Genomic DNA, 15,641 nt, shown 5'->3' on the forward strand with positions numbered 1-15,641 from the left:
GTACAAGTGCCCCTATGCATCAGCACTCCTGTATCCCTTGGGTAAATTCCTAGCAGTGCTATTGCTGGGTCATACGGTAGGTCTGTTTTTAATTTTTTGAGGAAAGTCCACATAGTTTTCCAGAGTGGCTGCACCAGTTTGCATTCCCACCAACAGTGCAAGAGGGTTCCCGTTTCTCCACATCTTCTCCAGCATCTATAGTCTCCTGATTTGTTCATTTTAGCCACTCTGACTGGCATGAGGTGATATCTGAGTGTGGTTTTGATTTGTATTTCCCTGATGAGGAGTGACGTTGAGCATCTTTTCATGTGCCTGTTGACCATCTAGATGTCTTCTTTAGAGAAGTGTCTATTCATGTTTTCTGCCCATTTCTTCACTGGATTATTTGTTTTTCGGGTGTAGAGTTTGGTGAGCTCTTTATCAATTTTGGATACTAGCCCTTTGATATATCATTTGCAAATATCTTTTCCCATTCCATCGGTTGCCTTTTAGTTTTGTTGATTGTTTCCTTTGCTGTGCAGAAGTTTTTTTTATCTTCATGAGGTCCCAATAGTTCATTTTTGCTTTTAATTCCCTTGCCCTTGGGGATGTGTCAAGTAAAAAATTGCTGCGGCTGAGGTCAGAGAGGTCTTTTCCTGCTTTCTCCTCTAGGGTTTTGATGGTTTCCTGTCTCACATTCAGGTCCTTTATCCATTTTGAGTTTGTTTTTGTGACTGGTGTAAGAAAGTGGTCTAGTTTCATCCTTCTGCATGTTGCTGTCCAGTTCTCCCAGCACCATTTGTTAAAGAGACTGTCTTTTTTCCATTGGATATTCTTTCCTGCTTTGTCAAAGATTAGTTGGCCATACGTTTGTGGGTCTAGTTCTGGGGTTTCTATTCTATTCCATTGGTCTATGTGTCTGTTTTGGTGCCAATACCATGCTGTCTTGATGATTACAGCTTTGTAGTAGAGGCTAAAGTCTGGGATTGTGATGCCTCCTGCTTTGGTCTTCTTCAAAATTACTTTGGCTATTTGGGGTCTTTTGTGGTTCCATACAAATTTTAGGATTCTTGTTCTAGCTTCAAGAAGAATGCTGGTACAATTTTGATTGGGATTGCATTGAATGTGTAGATAGCTTTGGGTAGTATTGACATTTTAACAATATTTATTCTTCCAATCCGTGAGCACAGAATGTTTTTCCATTTCTTTATATCTTCTTCAATTTCCTTCATAAGCTTTCTATAGTTTTCAGCATACAGATCTTTTACATCTTTAGTTAGGTTTATTCCTAGGTATTTTATGCTTCTTGGTGCAATTGTGAATGGGATCAGTTTCTTTATTTGTCTTTATGTTGCTTCATTATTAGTGTATAAGAATGCAACTGATTTATGTACATTAATTTTTGTGTCCTACAACCTTGCTAAATTCATGTATCAGTTCTAGCAGACTTTTGGTGGAGTCTATCGAGTTTTCCATGTACAGTATCATGTCATCTGCAAAAAGTGAAAACTTGACTTCATCTTTGCCAATTTTGATGCCTTTGATTTCCTTTTGTTGTCTGATTGCTGATGCTAGAACTTCCAACACTATGCTAAACAACAGTGGTGAGAGTGGACATCCATATCGTGTTCCTGATCTCAGGGGGAAAGCTCTCAGTTTTTCCCCATTGAGGATGATATTAGCTGCGGGCTTTTCATAAATGACTTTTATGATCTTTAAGTATGTTCCTTCTATCCCAACTTTCTCGAGGGTTTTTATTAAGAAAAGATGCTGAATTTTGTCAAATGCTTTTTCTGCATTGATTGACAGGATCATATAGTTCTTATCTTTTCTTTTATCAACGTGATGTATCACATTGATTGATTTGTGAATATTAAACCAGCCTGCAGCCCAGGAATGAATCCCACTTGATCTTGGTGAAGAATTCTTTTTATATGCTGTTGAATTCAATTTGCTAGTATCTTGTTGAGAATTTTTGCATCCATATTCATCAGGGATATTGGCCTGTAGTTCTCTTTTTTTCTGGGTCTCTGTCTGGTTTGGGAATCAAAGTAATGCTGGCTTCATAGAATGAGTCTGGAAGTTTTCCTTCCCTTTCTATTTTTTGGAACAGCTTGAGAAGGATAGGTATTATCTCTGCTTTAAATGTCTGGTAGAATTCCCCAGGGAAGCCATCTGGTCCTGGACTCTTATTTGTTGGGAGATTTTTCATAACTGATTCAATTTCTTCGCTGGTTATGGGTCTGTTCAAATTTTCTATTTCTTCCTGTTTGAGTTTTGAAATTGTGTGGGTGTTTAGGAATTTGTCCATTTCTTCCAGGTTGTCCAGTTTGTTGGCAGATAATTTTTCATAGTATTCCATGACAATTGCTTGTATTTCTGAAGGATTGGTTGTAATAATTCCATTTTAATTCGTGATTTTATCTATTTGAGTCCTCTCCCTTTTCTTTTTGAGAAGCCTGGCTAGAGGTTTATCAATCTTGTTTATTTTGTCAAAAAACCAACTCTTGGTTTCATTGATCTGTTCTACTGTTTTTTTTTTTTTGTTTGTTTGTTTGATTTTTGTTTTTTTCTAGATTCTATATTGTTTATTTTTGCTCTGATCTTTATTATTTCTCTTCTTCTGCTGGGTTTGTGGTGTCTTTGCTGTTCTGCTTCTAGTTCCTTTAGGTGTGCTGTTAGATTTTGTATTTGGGATTATTCTTGTTTCTTGAGATAGGCCTGGATTGTGATGTATTTTCCTCTCTGGACTGCCTTTGTTGCATCCCAAAGGGTTTGGATTGTTATATTTTCATTTTCATTTGTTTCCATGTATCTTTTAATTTCTTCTCTAATTGCCTGGTTGACCCATTCATTCTTTAGTAGGGTGTTCTTTAACCTCCATGCTTTTGGAGGTTTTCCAGACTTTTTCCTGTGGTTGATTTCAAGTTTCATAGCATTGTGATCTGAAAGTGTGCATGGTATGATTTCAATTCTTTTATACTTATTAAGGGATGTTTTATGACCCAGTATGTGATCTATCTTGAAGAATGTTCCATGTGCACTCAAGAAGAAAGTATATTCTGTTGCTTTGGAATGCAGAGTTTCAAATATATCTGTCAAGTCCATCTGATCCAATGTATCATTCAGGGCCCTTGTTTCTTTATTTATTCCCTGTCTAGATGATCAATCCATTGTTGGAAGTGGAGCATTAAAGTCTCCTGCAATTACCACATTCTTATCAATAAGGTTACTTATGTTTGTGATTGTTTTATATATTTGGGGGCTTCCAAATTCAGTGCATAGATATTTATAATTGTTAGCTCTTCCTGATGGATAGACCCTGTAATTATTATATAATGCCCTTCTTCCCATTTCTTGTTACAACCTTTAAAGTCTAGTTTGTCTGATATCAAAGTATGGCTCCTCCAGCTTTCTTTTGACTTCCAGTAGCGTGATAGATAGTTCTCCATCCCCTCACTTTCAATCTGAAGGTGTCCTCGGGTCTAAAATGAGTCTCTTGGGGCTACTGGGTGGCTCAGTCGGTTGAGCGTCTGACTTCGGCTCAGGTCATGATCTCACAGTTCGTGGGTTCGAGCCCCACATCAGGCTCTGTGCTGACCTCTCAGAGCCTGTACCTGCTTCAGATTCTGTGGTTCCTTTTCTCTCTGCCCCTCCCCTGCTCACACTTTGTCTCACTCTGTTTCTCAAAAATAAATAAATGTAAAAAAAATTTTTTTAAGTGGGTATCTTGTAGACAGCAAATAGATGGGTCTTGTTTTTTTATCCATTCTGATACCCTGTGTCTTTTGGTTGGAGCATTTAGTCCGTTTACATTCAGTGTTATTATTGAAAGATACGGGTTTAGAGTCATTGTGATATCTGTAGTTTTCATGTTTATAGTGGTGTCTCTGGTACTTTGTGGTCCTTGCAACATTTCACTCACAGAGTCCCCCTTAGGGTCTCTTGTACGGCTGGTTTAGTGGTGGTGAATTCCTTCAGTTTTTGTTTGGGAAAACCTTTATCTCTCCTTCTATTCTGAATGACAGACTTGCTGGATAAAGGATTCTCGGCTGCATATTTTTTCCATTCATCACATTGAAGATTTTCTGCCATTCCTTTCTGGTCTGCCAAGTTTTAGTAGATAGGTCTGCTACTACTCTTATGTGTCTACCTTTGTATGTTAAGGCCCGTTTATTCCTAGCTGCTTTCAGAATTCTCTCTTTATTCTTGTGTTTTTGCCAGTTTCACTATGATATGTCCTGCAGAAGATTGATTCAAGTTATGCCTGAAGGGAGTTCTCTGTGCCTCTTGGATTTCAATGCCTGTTTCCTTCACCAGATTGGGGAAGTTCTCAGCTATGATTTGTTCAAGTATACCTTCAGCCCCTTTTTCTCTCTCTTCTTCTTCTGGAATCCCTATGATACGGATATTGTTCCATTTGATTGCATCACTTAGTTCTCTAATTCTCCCCTCGTATTCTTTTATCTCTCTTTTTCTCAGCTGCCTCTTTTTCCATAATTTTATCTTCTAATTCACCTATTCTCCCTTCTGCCTCTTCAATCCACACTGTGGCTGCCTCCATTTTATTTTGCACCTCATTATAGCATTTTTAATTCATCATGACTATTTTTTAGTCCCTTGATCTCTGTAGCAATAGATTCTCTGCTGTCCTCAATGCTTTTCCCAAGCCCAGCAATTAATTTTATGACAATTATTCTAAATTCTTGTTCAGTCATATTGCTTAAATCAGTTTTGATCAATTCGTTGGCTGTCCTACTTCCTGGAATTTCTTTTGAGAATTCTTCCGTTTCGTCATTTTGGCTAGTTTTCTGTCCCTTATGCGTTTTAAAAGCTTGTTGTGTGCTCTGCACCTGAGAGCACTGCTATATTAAAGGAGGGTCATACACTGTCCAGGGCCTGGCCCTTCAGGAGGGTTTTTGCAGAGATTGTTACTTGCTCTCTGTTGTTGTGACTTTGGTTATTTATGACCTTACTCATAGTAATATTTTGGACCCTCCACCAGGTGTGCTTTGATTTATTCCTTGGAGTAGCCCTGTCAAGGAAAACAGATAGACAAAATGGAGACAAATACACGCAGATACACAAACAAATAACACAAACAAATAAAAATAAAAAACTAAAGACTAAAACCAAAAAACCCCAAAACACCAACTACAAGTAAAGAAGAGGGTGGAGGTGGTGCTGATGGAAGAGCACATGCAAAGAGAGAAATGACAGGGGGGTTGGTGGGGAGAAAAAATAAACATTGATTAGTCAGAGAGACTAAAAGGCTTAATCCAGAGAGAGAGAAAACAAAAGAAAGAGAGAGGCAGGGGAAACAAAACGAAGAGAAAGTTACCCAGACAGAGAAACTCTATGGCTTGATTATTCCAGAGAGAGAGAGAGAGAAAGGAGTGTAAATATGGAGGTGTAGAACATGTACCAAGAGAGTGGATTAAATATGTCTGTTTAGACAGACCAATAACCAGAGTAACCAGCCTAGGGGAGGGAAGAGATAAGGAGGAGAAAAGGCGGGGAGGGAGAATATATCTATATATCCAGAATCCACCTAGAGTTAACTCAGGCAATGCTGCATTGCTTGTGGGGAGGAGCTGTCTGCAGGGTCTGTGCCTCTTGGGTGGATACGCAGTTACCCAGTGCAAGGGGGCGTGGTTTGGCGTAATCTGGATCCACCTCCACTATGAGCCCTGGGAGTGATCTCTGAGGCCCCGCCTTAGTGGTGGTGGTTGGGGCGGGGGTGGGGAACGGGGATCTCCCTGTCTGTTCTCCACAGAGCCAGACCCAGTGGCCTCTGTTTGAATCATCCTAACTGTGCCGCAGGTGCAGATGGGGTGGTCCTTCTCACTCCACCAACTACCCTGACCCTACACTTGGCTAGGATTCAAAGTCCTGCTCTGTGTGGTCTGCACTGGGGAAGTACCTCTCAGTGCAGCCCTATATGTAGTCCTGGCTGGCTTCGTCTGTGCTGCGGCACTTCAGGGAGGACGAGCTTCTCCTACTGCAGACTGAGCCACTGCCCTCACAGACACAAGCAGATACAGGCAGGCCTTATCTTTTCCCACAGCACCCCAGGGAGCGGACCACTTTCTCCTACTGTAGACTCTGCCACTGACCTCGCCAGGAGCCCCCAGGGATGGCAGACACAGGCAGGCTTTGTACTATCTCGCAGCCCTCCAGGCAGGGAACCACTTTTTCCAACTGCGGACTGAGCCCCTGAACTACCACCACACGCAGGCTTCGCTCCCCTCTTCCCCAGGTGCCGAGGGAGCCAGCCCCAGTCCGAAGAAAGCTCTGCAGTTAGAGATCGGAGCCCTCTCAGTCTCAGTCCGAGATCTTTCTCCTATCCAGATACGTCCTACACTTCCCTAGCTGCTCTTTCTCTCCCCTTTGGCTCTCCGCAGAAGGGGGTCCCTCCGCTCCATACCCACGTGGCCTTTGTTTTTATCTCCCCCATTTCACAGTTACCCACGTATGTTTTTTCCAGCTTTCCCATTTTATTCCTAGTAGATTCAGTCTCTTTTCCTCCCAGGCTCTGGTGTTCAAAGCCCTTTGGCTTCTACACTTCTTTGAGAGACACGGGAAGTACGGATCCCCCTACTTCTCCACCATGTTGGCCCCTCCTATCTCTAAATTGCACAAATTAAATTAAAATTTAAGTAAAGATTAGATGCTACCCGTATGAATGACATTTTCTCATTCAATTTTCTCATTCAGAGCTCGTTCAAATATCTGTCCCATGGTGGACATCGGAAACTCCATTAGGTGGCTGGCCAGGTTGGTACTGATATAGTAGGCTTCCTGTCTGATGGACTCCATGTTGAGAGTCTCAAATGGTAGCACAAGCTCTGTTGTTCTGTGCCAGCAGGCAAATAGCAGAAGAAATGTTGAGGCTTTTAGGGAGATGAGTTTGAAATCACTGCACATAGGACAGATAGGTCTGATTTTGCCATGAAATACCTTCCAGTTTAGCAATTCTGAGACAGATCTGTTTGCAGAATGTGAGCAGGTACCTGGGTTAGGTTGATAGAATACTCAATATTCTGTTGCTAAGGTTCTAAGCCTATTCATGGTATTCTATTTTTAGAGTGGACAGGAATGAATCAGAGGCCTATGATTAATTATTAATGATTGTGAAATAACACTGTTGGATGATAAAATGTAGAAAGTTTTAATAACAGCTGCTCTGAGGATTACTTTTAACAAATGCATAAAAGAATTTTTGAAGTTATATCTTACCTCTTTGGAACACTGCTTGTTTTGAAGTAATTTTCTCTAAATGTCTATGGTTTAGTCCTATCTTGAAAAGACAAGACTGTGGTAACAAGAGGCTCCAAAAAAATTAATTATAGCTCTTTATTTATCATTAGCATGCAGACTAAATTCCTAGAATTTCTGAATGTTTAACAGCCTATCAGATTAAAATAAAACTTTTTTTTTTTTCAGTTTGGTGTCTCTTTTAGTGTCTATAGTAATTAGTGATATCAATCATTTACTACACCCTGGTTCTGTTCTCAATGGATTACGTGAGAAAACTCAAGGGTAGAAAAGTTAAATACCCAGGGGCGCCTGGGTGGCTCAGTCAGTTAAGTGTCTGACTTCAGCTCAGGTCATGATCTCAGTCTGTGAGTTCAAGCCCCGTGTCGGGCTCTGTGCTGATAGCTCAGAGCCTGGAGCCTGCTTCAGATTCTGTGTCTCCCTCTCTTTCTCTGTCCCTCCCCTGCTCATGCCCTGTCCCTCTCTGTCTCAAAAATAAATAAAAAGAGAGGAGCCTGGGTGGCTCAGTCAGTTAAGCGTCTGACTTCGGCTCAGGTCATGATCTCACCGTTCGTGGGTTCGAGCCCTGCTTTGGGCTCTGTGCTGTCAGCTCAGAGCCTGGAGTCTGCTTCGGATTCTGTGTCTCCCTCTCTGTCTGCCCTCTTTCCCTCATGCTCTGTCTGTCTGTCTCTCTCTCTCAAAAATAAATAAATATTAAACAATTAAAAAAATAAATAAAAAGAAAAAAAAGAAAGGTTAAATACCTGGTCAAGGTCATACAGTAAGTAAGAATGGATTTGATCCTGAGCAACCAAGAGTCTACACTCTAGACAGTGATTTCTTTTCTAGTTTACATAAAGGACCAACCATATATCACTAAACAAGGACATGGGAAGATTTGATCTTGTATGGATTTTATTCTTCCATATCTTACTATAGCCATTAATTTGTTTAACAGACACCGAACACTCACTAAGGTAATGATGGATATGCTTTATCGAGCATTTATTGGCTAATGGTTTAAATGTATCATCTTATTTAACCCTTGTAGCTATCCATGATGTAGCTTAGTGACCTTAAATGGCAGGGTCTCATGGTGAGCATGGAGGCACGAATTGAATGCAGGGCCCTGATTCCAGGCTAATGCTCTTCAACACATTACAGGCAGTGGATTGTGCTCCGCGCTGTAGAGCATGGACGTTGCATAAATCACAGATCCTTCCTTCGAAGAACGTGGAATGCAGTTTTGCTGATAAGATATGCATGCAAATAACTGATACACATGCGGAGAGTGTACTGCTCTAAGGGATACAGATACTCTCCTCTGAAGCTCAGCAGAGACAGCAGTCACTTTCATCAAAAAAAGGAGAGATTTGGGAGATAAAGTTCAGATAGTGAAAGCTACCAGTAGTAATCTGTAGTGATTTTGAAAAAAGAAAAACACTACAGTTTTGTTGCTAATAGGCCTGTTTTCACTTTTAAAACACAGCACAAGAATTTTCTTAATTTATTAAGGATAAGTTGAGTGCCTATTGGGTACCAGATATTGCCGATGCAGGCATTGAAGATAGGCAATGTTCTCAGAGCCAGAATATTTCCTGCTCTCTTGGAGCTTATGGTCTAGTGGGGAGAGGCTGACAATAATGAAAAAAATAGAAGCAAGTGAGGTTTGCAGTCTGTGTAAGGATGATAGTGCTGCCATCAGACTCCAAGCAGGACAGGGGGTGGCGAGTCAAAGGCAGGTGTAAGGCAGCTTGCTACTTCAAATAGGGTGATAAGAGGTCTCACCAAAGAGGTGACGTTTGATAAGAACCTGAAGGAGGTAAAGAGCAAGTGTAAAGACCCCGTGTTAGTACGTGTAGCTTTAAGAACTTCATACCTGAGGGCATGTGCAGGATAGCTTGCTTCGACTCACCATGCCTCATTCCCCAGGATCTACTCTCTCCCCATCTCCACCCTTCTTTTTGCTGTGCAAGGATAGGCTGTGTGGAGCATATCACCAGGTAACTTTGCACTCTGGCTTACAGTTAGATTCAGCTGTTAAGAGGTCTGGCATGAGGTCAAAGGGAGAAGGCCTGGGTATTTATTCCCTCCATCTGTCTCCAAGTGGAGACTCGAGTAATATGGGGCATAAGAAAATCAGCATTAACTCTGTTTTAAGAAGTAAACAAGTGAGGCAATAAACGATGCAATGATTTGACCAAGGTATAACTGGGATGGTGTAATTGGGGTAAGAATGGAAACTATAAGTATCTAACCTTCTGCCTACTGAAGCTTGCCTACGGAGAGATAATATTTCTCTTTACAGACTGCTGTAAGCAATGATGACATTTATTTATGCAATATAAGAACGTAAGGACCTAAGAATACAGGTCCACATGTGTGCATAGGGACACACACACACACACACACACACACAGAGTTGCTTGCATTTTCAAGGGGCTAACAAATTCCTTGCAGCTCTTCTGCTACTAATTCATGGACTCCATGAGACCCTTGGCTCCATGGAAATGAGAGAGGCCTCCTATCTTTGGGTGATTTGTTACATAGACTCTCCCAACAGCTAACATTTAACAATGTTTAATTTTGTGGTTTCAGTGAAAAAAGTAAAATAAATAATTTCCACTGTATATTTAGAGCCTAAGTGAGGCTTTAACATCAGTTCCATATCTAGTCATGCAAGAAAGCCATGCACTGTCAGGAAGCATTTTCGCAATTAATGCTCTATACAGATTACATATCTTTATTAGGAGTTATGAGATTTTTTATTTTTTTATTAAAAAAATTGTTTACATTTATTTATTTTTGAGAGACAGAGAGAGACAGAGCACAAGTGGGGGAGGCGCAGAGACAGAAGGAGACACAGAATCTGAAGCAGGCTCAAGGCTCTGAGCTGTCAGCACAGAGCCCCACACGGGGCTCGAACTCACAAACAACGAGATCATGACCTGAGCCAAAGTCGGACACTTAACCGACTGAGCCACCCAGGTGCCCCAGGAGTTATAATTTTTTATTTGAAGATATAATATATTTTTGAATTATGTCTCTAAATAGTATATTCCAAGTGGACATGTATTATTGAAACAAGTCACATAGAATATTTCTATTCAGAAAAAAATTACATATTATTTATTGGTGATAAGTAGATATGAAGAGCTCATGTTTCTATATTTAACAACACTTAGAGGAGGCTTTAATTCACAATATTATAAAAACGATGAAAGAATTTGTTGAGATGGAGGGAACCCACCATTGTGAGAACTTTAGGTACTCTATACAATAAACTTAGGCGCACACACACACGAAAAATAAAAAAATACCACTTCCATGAAAATCTTTACCAGTATTTATAATCCACTGAGCCTGTGCACATTTGTGATACCTGCAAGAGGAAACTAGTATGTTTACCTAAAAGTAAATCATGAAAAGACTTATCAGAGTCATTTAAAGAGTAAGACAAATATATTCACGTAATTCTACATTTGCTCTTTGACTTTAAAAAAAGCTGGGTATATAATTGATACAGGAGAAGGAGAATAAAACAGTTTGTGGTAAACAATGTAATTCTCTCATGAGCCCACATCACTCTGACCTCTGGTTCCACTGGCACATCACCTTCCTGACTCTGACCGTCCTGCCTTGCTCTTCTAAGGGCCATTGTGAATATACTGGAACCACCAGAATAATCTTTATTTCAAAATGTTTAATTTAATCGCATCAGCAAAGCCCCTTTTATCATATAAGGTAACACAGTCGCACATTCCAGGAATTAGGATGTGGGCATCTTTAGGAAGGCCATTATTATGCCTACCACACTATAAGAATGACCTCTTCCTTCAGGTCCTATTGCCTTTTGAGCCAGGACATAGATACCTTGGTCCAGGGCCTTAATTTCTTTTATTTTTTTAATTTTATGTTTATTTTTGAGAGAGAGACAGAGCACAAGCAGGGGAGGGGCAGAAGGAGAGGGAGGCACAGAATCCGAAGCAGGCTCCAGGCTCTGAGCTGTCAGCACAGAGCCCGATGCGGGGCTCCAACTCACAGACCACAAGATCATGACCTGAGCTGAAGTCGGACGCCCAGCTGACTGAGCCACTCAGGCATCCTGCAGGGCCTTAATTTTTAACCACATGATTACGAATCCTAGTCTGTGCTTAAATATTTATTACTGGATATATGAATAGGGTTTAGCTCTTTTTATTGATTCATGATTCATTCTAATCCTTCATGTAATTAGTAAACTGAGTCTTATGTATTTATTTGAGAGTGCTGCTTTTTTCCAAGAAATTATGTTAAATGTTAGCTGATTATTTTCCACAGAAATTGCTATCAGTTGCAAGGGTGAAATAATTGTAGTTGTTACTAGAGTCATTATTTAACAATAAGGGCATTGGAATTTTTTTTTTCTTTGTGGGACTAGTTTGATGCTTAGAGTCTGATCTAAAAGCAACTTTTTCATATTTGGTGGTACTATGAGGCTATCTATGTAACCATTCATCATCAAACACTGCCTTACATTGCAAGCAGTTGAAGAGTATTATGGTTTAATCACTTCATATTCTAAAGGTGATAGTAGACTTTCCCCAGGAAGGACAATGCGGCTCACAGAAAATGAAAATATCACTCAGTACTTTTTTTCCTTCCCTAGTAAATGCAAAGAAAGGACTATGAATTGTAAGATCATCACTCTGTGGTCGCAATCTCTGTAATCCTAAAATGCCTCTTCACTCATAATCAGCCTCATTCTCAAAAAGAGATTTATAAAATACTATAACTAGAAGGAAAATGAGAGATTATTTGGTCTATGTACTTTTTTTGTACAAATGAAGACCCTGCGACCCAAAGGGAAAGTGACTTGCCCGAAGTCAATTAATTAGGGCACTGGACTCAATTTTTCTCACTCTCTGAAATGGCTTCTTTTGAGCATATGTCCATTGAGAATATTCTTTGAACATTCTTGTGGAAATGTGACTGTGAGTTTTAGCATGATGATGTAGCAGAAGTGACTTCCTAAAGACCTCTTGCCTTGTTTCCTGTTTCCCTTTCTGTATGACTGTTGCAAAATATTGCGTATCTGTGTGTGTGTGTGTGTGTGTGCGTGTGTGTGTGTAATGCAAAAGATACTCTGCTACTTTCTCTTAGATACACCTACCAATGGAAACATGGTGCCTGTGTGAGAAGGCATGCATAAAACCATGAGAAATTCAACTGCAATATGAGTACTACCTGTAAAGAACCAAATGAGTGTTGTAGGGCTTCTCTGTGGGAGTCATTGGTGTAAGTTGTGGAGGAAAGTAAAGAAGTGAACCTTGATCATTGATGATGTGTCACGATGGAAGTGGCAACGGCTTAGGGAGGCCAGGTTGTGTAAAGAAAGGAGTTTGGAAAAGAGGGACAAAGGAGTGAAGGGATTTTGATGAGCATATAGCTGAGCTAAGGCCAGGTCCTCTGTTTTGACCTGGTTCTAACTCTTAACATCCAGCACATCTTCTTCAGTGTCCTTCTTTGTAGTCGTTAAAGACGTTCAAGTGGAGAAATGACATTATTGATGTAGTTCTTTGTGATACATAATTTGTGTTGAATGTTGTAGAGTAGAAAGAGTCCAGTGCAGGGTGACCAGTTTGGAGGTTAACAAAAGAGTCTAAACCCAGAGTATTAAAGGCTTTGGGAACTGCCAAGCACAGAATCTGTGAGACCCCCATCATCTGCACCCCTCCTCTCCTAGGCAACACTAGAACTCTTCCTCCTCTGATCAAAGGCAAACCTCTCTTGTGTTCTCAATGCCACTTATTCCCACTTCCTCAAGAATCTTAAATTTTTTTATCTTTTCTCTATCTTCTGTCATTACTTCTTCCATCATTATTGACCCTTTTCAATAGTCTCAAATGTATCCTATCTTAAAAACAAAATTTCTTCTCACCTATAGTCTTGCCTCTTTTTTTTCTGTACTACAAAACTGTTTCAAAGAAGTATCTAGGCTTACTGCTTACATCCCAACAACTATATAAAATTAAACATGTCACTTTGCATTTTAAAATTTCTCAATAAATTAGCAAATAACTCCAGTCTGGTTTTGACTCTGACTTCTTCCACACAACTCTACTTGCTAAAGTCACCCTGCTGTCCAAATCAATGGGTCAGATCATTTTCTGTTCTGTTTTGCTTGACCTCGGAACAGCTTTCAGCATGGTTTCGTGTTCATACGATTTTGAGACACTTTTTTCTTATGGCATCTAGACCGACCACCATATTCTCCCTATTTTTCTCATTCTTGGGTGCTAGTCCTTTTGTTTTTCTTTTTTAGTCTAACCTTGTTTCCCTATACAATCATATTCTTTCTAACCACTTCAATTACCATCTCCACATCAATAGGTTCCAAATTTTTACCTCTAGTTAGAACCATTCATCTGAGCTCTAGACATGCACAGCCATTTGCTTAAGTAATAAATCTACTTCAGTGTCTCGTAGGACTTCAAACATATGTTCAAAACTGAACTCGTGATCTTTTCCTGAATTTTTCTCCTTCCAAGTATGTCAGTATTCTGAACCACCATATGCTTCTCTTTTCATGTTAGAAATCTGGGCAATCACAGGTCTTTCTCGACACTTTACCCTCTACTACCTGACATCCAATCAATCACTGAATCAGTTGATTCTGCTTCCTCAATATCTCATATGTGCCTGCTTACCTCCATTTCTGCTGCTGCCACTTTAGTTTAAGAAAACTTCATCTCTCAGGGTGCCTAACTGGCTCAGTAAGTAGAGTGTACAATGCTTGATCTTGGGGTCATGAGTTTGAGCTCCACATTGGGTAGAGAGATTACTTTAGAAAAAGGTAAAAAAAAAACTTTCATCTCTCATTTGAGCTATTGCAATTGCCTCCTACTGATTTGCTAACTAAAAAACCTTTCTACCACCTGTAATCCAATTTCCACATAACAGTTGGAGTGTTACCATAAAAGCACATGACATCCCACTAGTAATTAAGAGAAACTAAATACAATGCAGTTTGTGATTGGTTGCTATTCTCCATCCTTCCCCCTTTCCCAAACAGCAGGCTAACATTTTCATATTTGGGGGCACCTGAGTGGCTCAGTTGGTTGAGCAGCTGACTCTTGATTTCGGCTCAGGTCTTGATCTCATGGTTCATGGGATCAAGCCCTGTGTTGGGCTCTGCACTCATAGCAGGGAGTCTGCTTGGGATTCTCTCTTTGCCCTCTCCCACTTCTTCTCTCTCTCTCTCTTTCTCAAAATAAATAAATAAACAAATAAACCTTAAAAAAGAATAAAGTTCTCATCTTTTGGTGGAGAAGCCCAAAGAGAAGAAGGTAATGCTCATCGAGGAAATATCAGGAGCTCGTATCTTGGGAAGTAGATGAGGAGCTTCTTCCATTCCCCCGGTTTTCTTTCAGTTCAGTTTCTCTAGATGGTATCAGCAAAACAAGAGATTCTTGATATTGCTGCTACTATGTTGGAAATCCAAGCTGCAGCACCAAAAATCATCCTGACCAATATTTAATCTAGACTGGACAGCTGCCACAGGTGGTTGCTGAATGAGGCTGGGAGCCAGGCCCTGGCTTGGTGGAATTTGGACAGCACTGCTGTGGCTGAACTCCTTCTACCGTCCTGGTAGGCTCATCCAGGTCACTTCATTAACCTAATCATAAAAAAGGTACATTTTATGGCAGTGAAAATTTTGGACTACACTTACTGTGTTATGGAAATGTTCTAGTGTATTTTATAAGCTCAAATCAGAATGTGTCACTTCCCTGGTTAAATCTCTTCCACAGCTTTCTTTGCTCTTAGGATAAAATCTCTAATCACATGTGCTGTAAGACCCAATTTCAATCTTAAGTTTCAAATCTCAAATATGGAATAGGCAGTTGGCATGAACGTATGATTCACCTGCTAAAAAAGCTATAAATATGCCAAAGGGGGATTTAAAAAAAAAACAAAAAGCCTTCAACTAACACTCCAGTCTGGCACTTCATCATCTTTCCCTCTTCTCTCCTCTCCCCATGTTGCAGTTAGCTCCTTCCTACCTCATAGGAGAACAGTCCATTCCCTCAGCCTGGAATGCTTTTCTCCTTCTTTTTATTTGATTAACAACTTCTTATCTTATAAATATTAGCTTAAAAAATCACATCATGAAGGTCTATCCCTGTTGTACCCCCACTTTGAATTGGATTCCATCTCCCTGTTACAGTATACCTATCCTCTTAGTTGTTTTTTTTTTTTCAAAATTAAGATTGTCTAATGTCTTTTTCTCTCAGTCCATCTATCAAACAATCCATCCATCCATCAAAAATCCATCTGTGGATCTTTATTAAGCATCCACTTTTCACCAGAAATCTCCGGCCAATGGTACAAAAGCCCATGGCAGAATTCCTAGCATTGACAGGTTG

The sequence above is a fragment of the Prionailurus bengalensis genome, chromosome C1, assembly GCF_016509475.1.
Source record: "Prionailurus bengalensis isolate Pbe53 chromosome C1, Fcat_Pben_1.1_paternal_pri, whole genome shotgun sequence".
Classification (NCBI taxonomy): domain Eukaryota; kingdom Metazoa; phylum Chordata; class Mammalia; order Carnivora; family Felidae; genus Prionailurus; species Prionailurus bengalensis.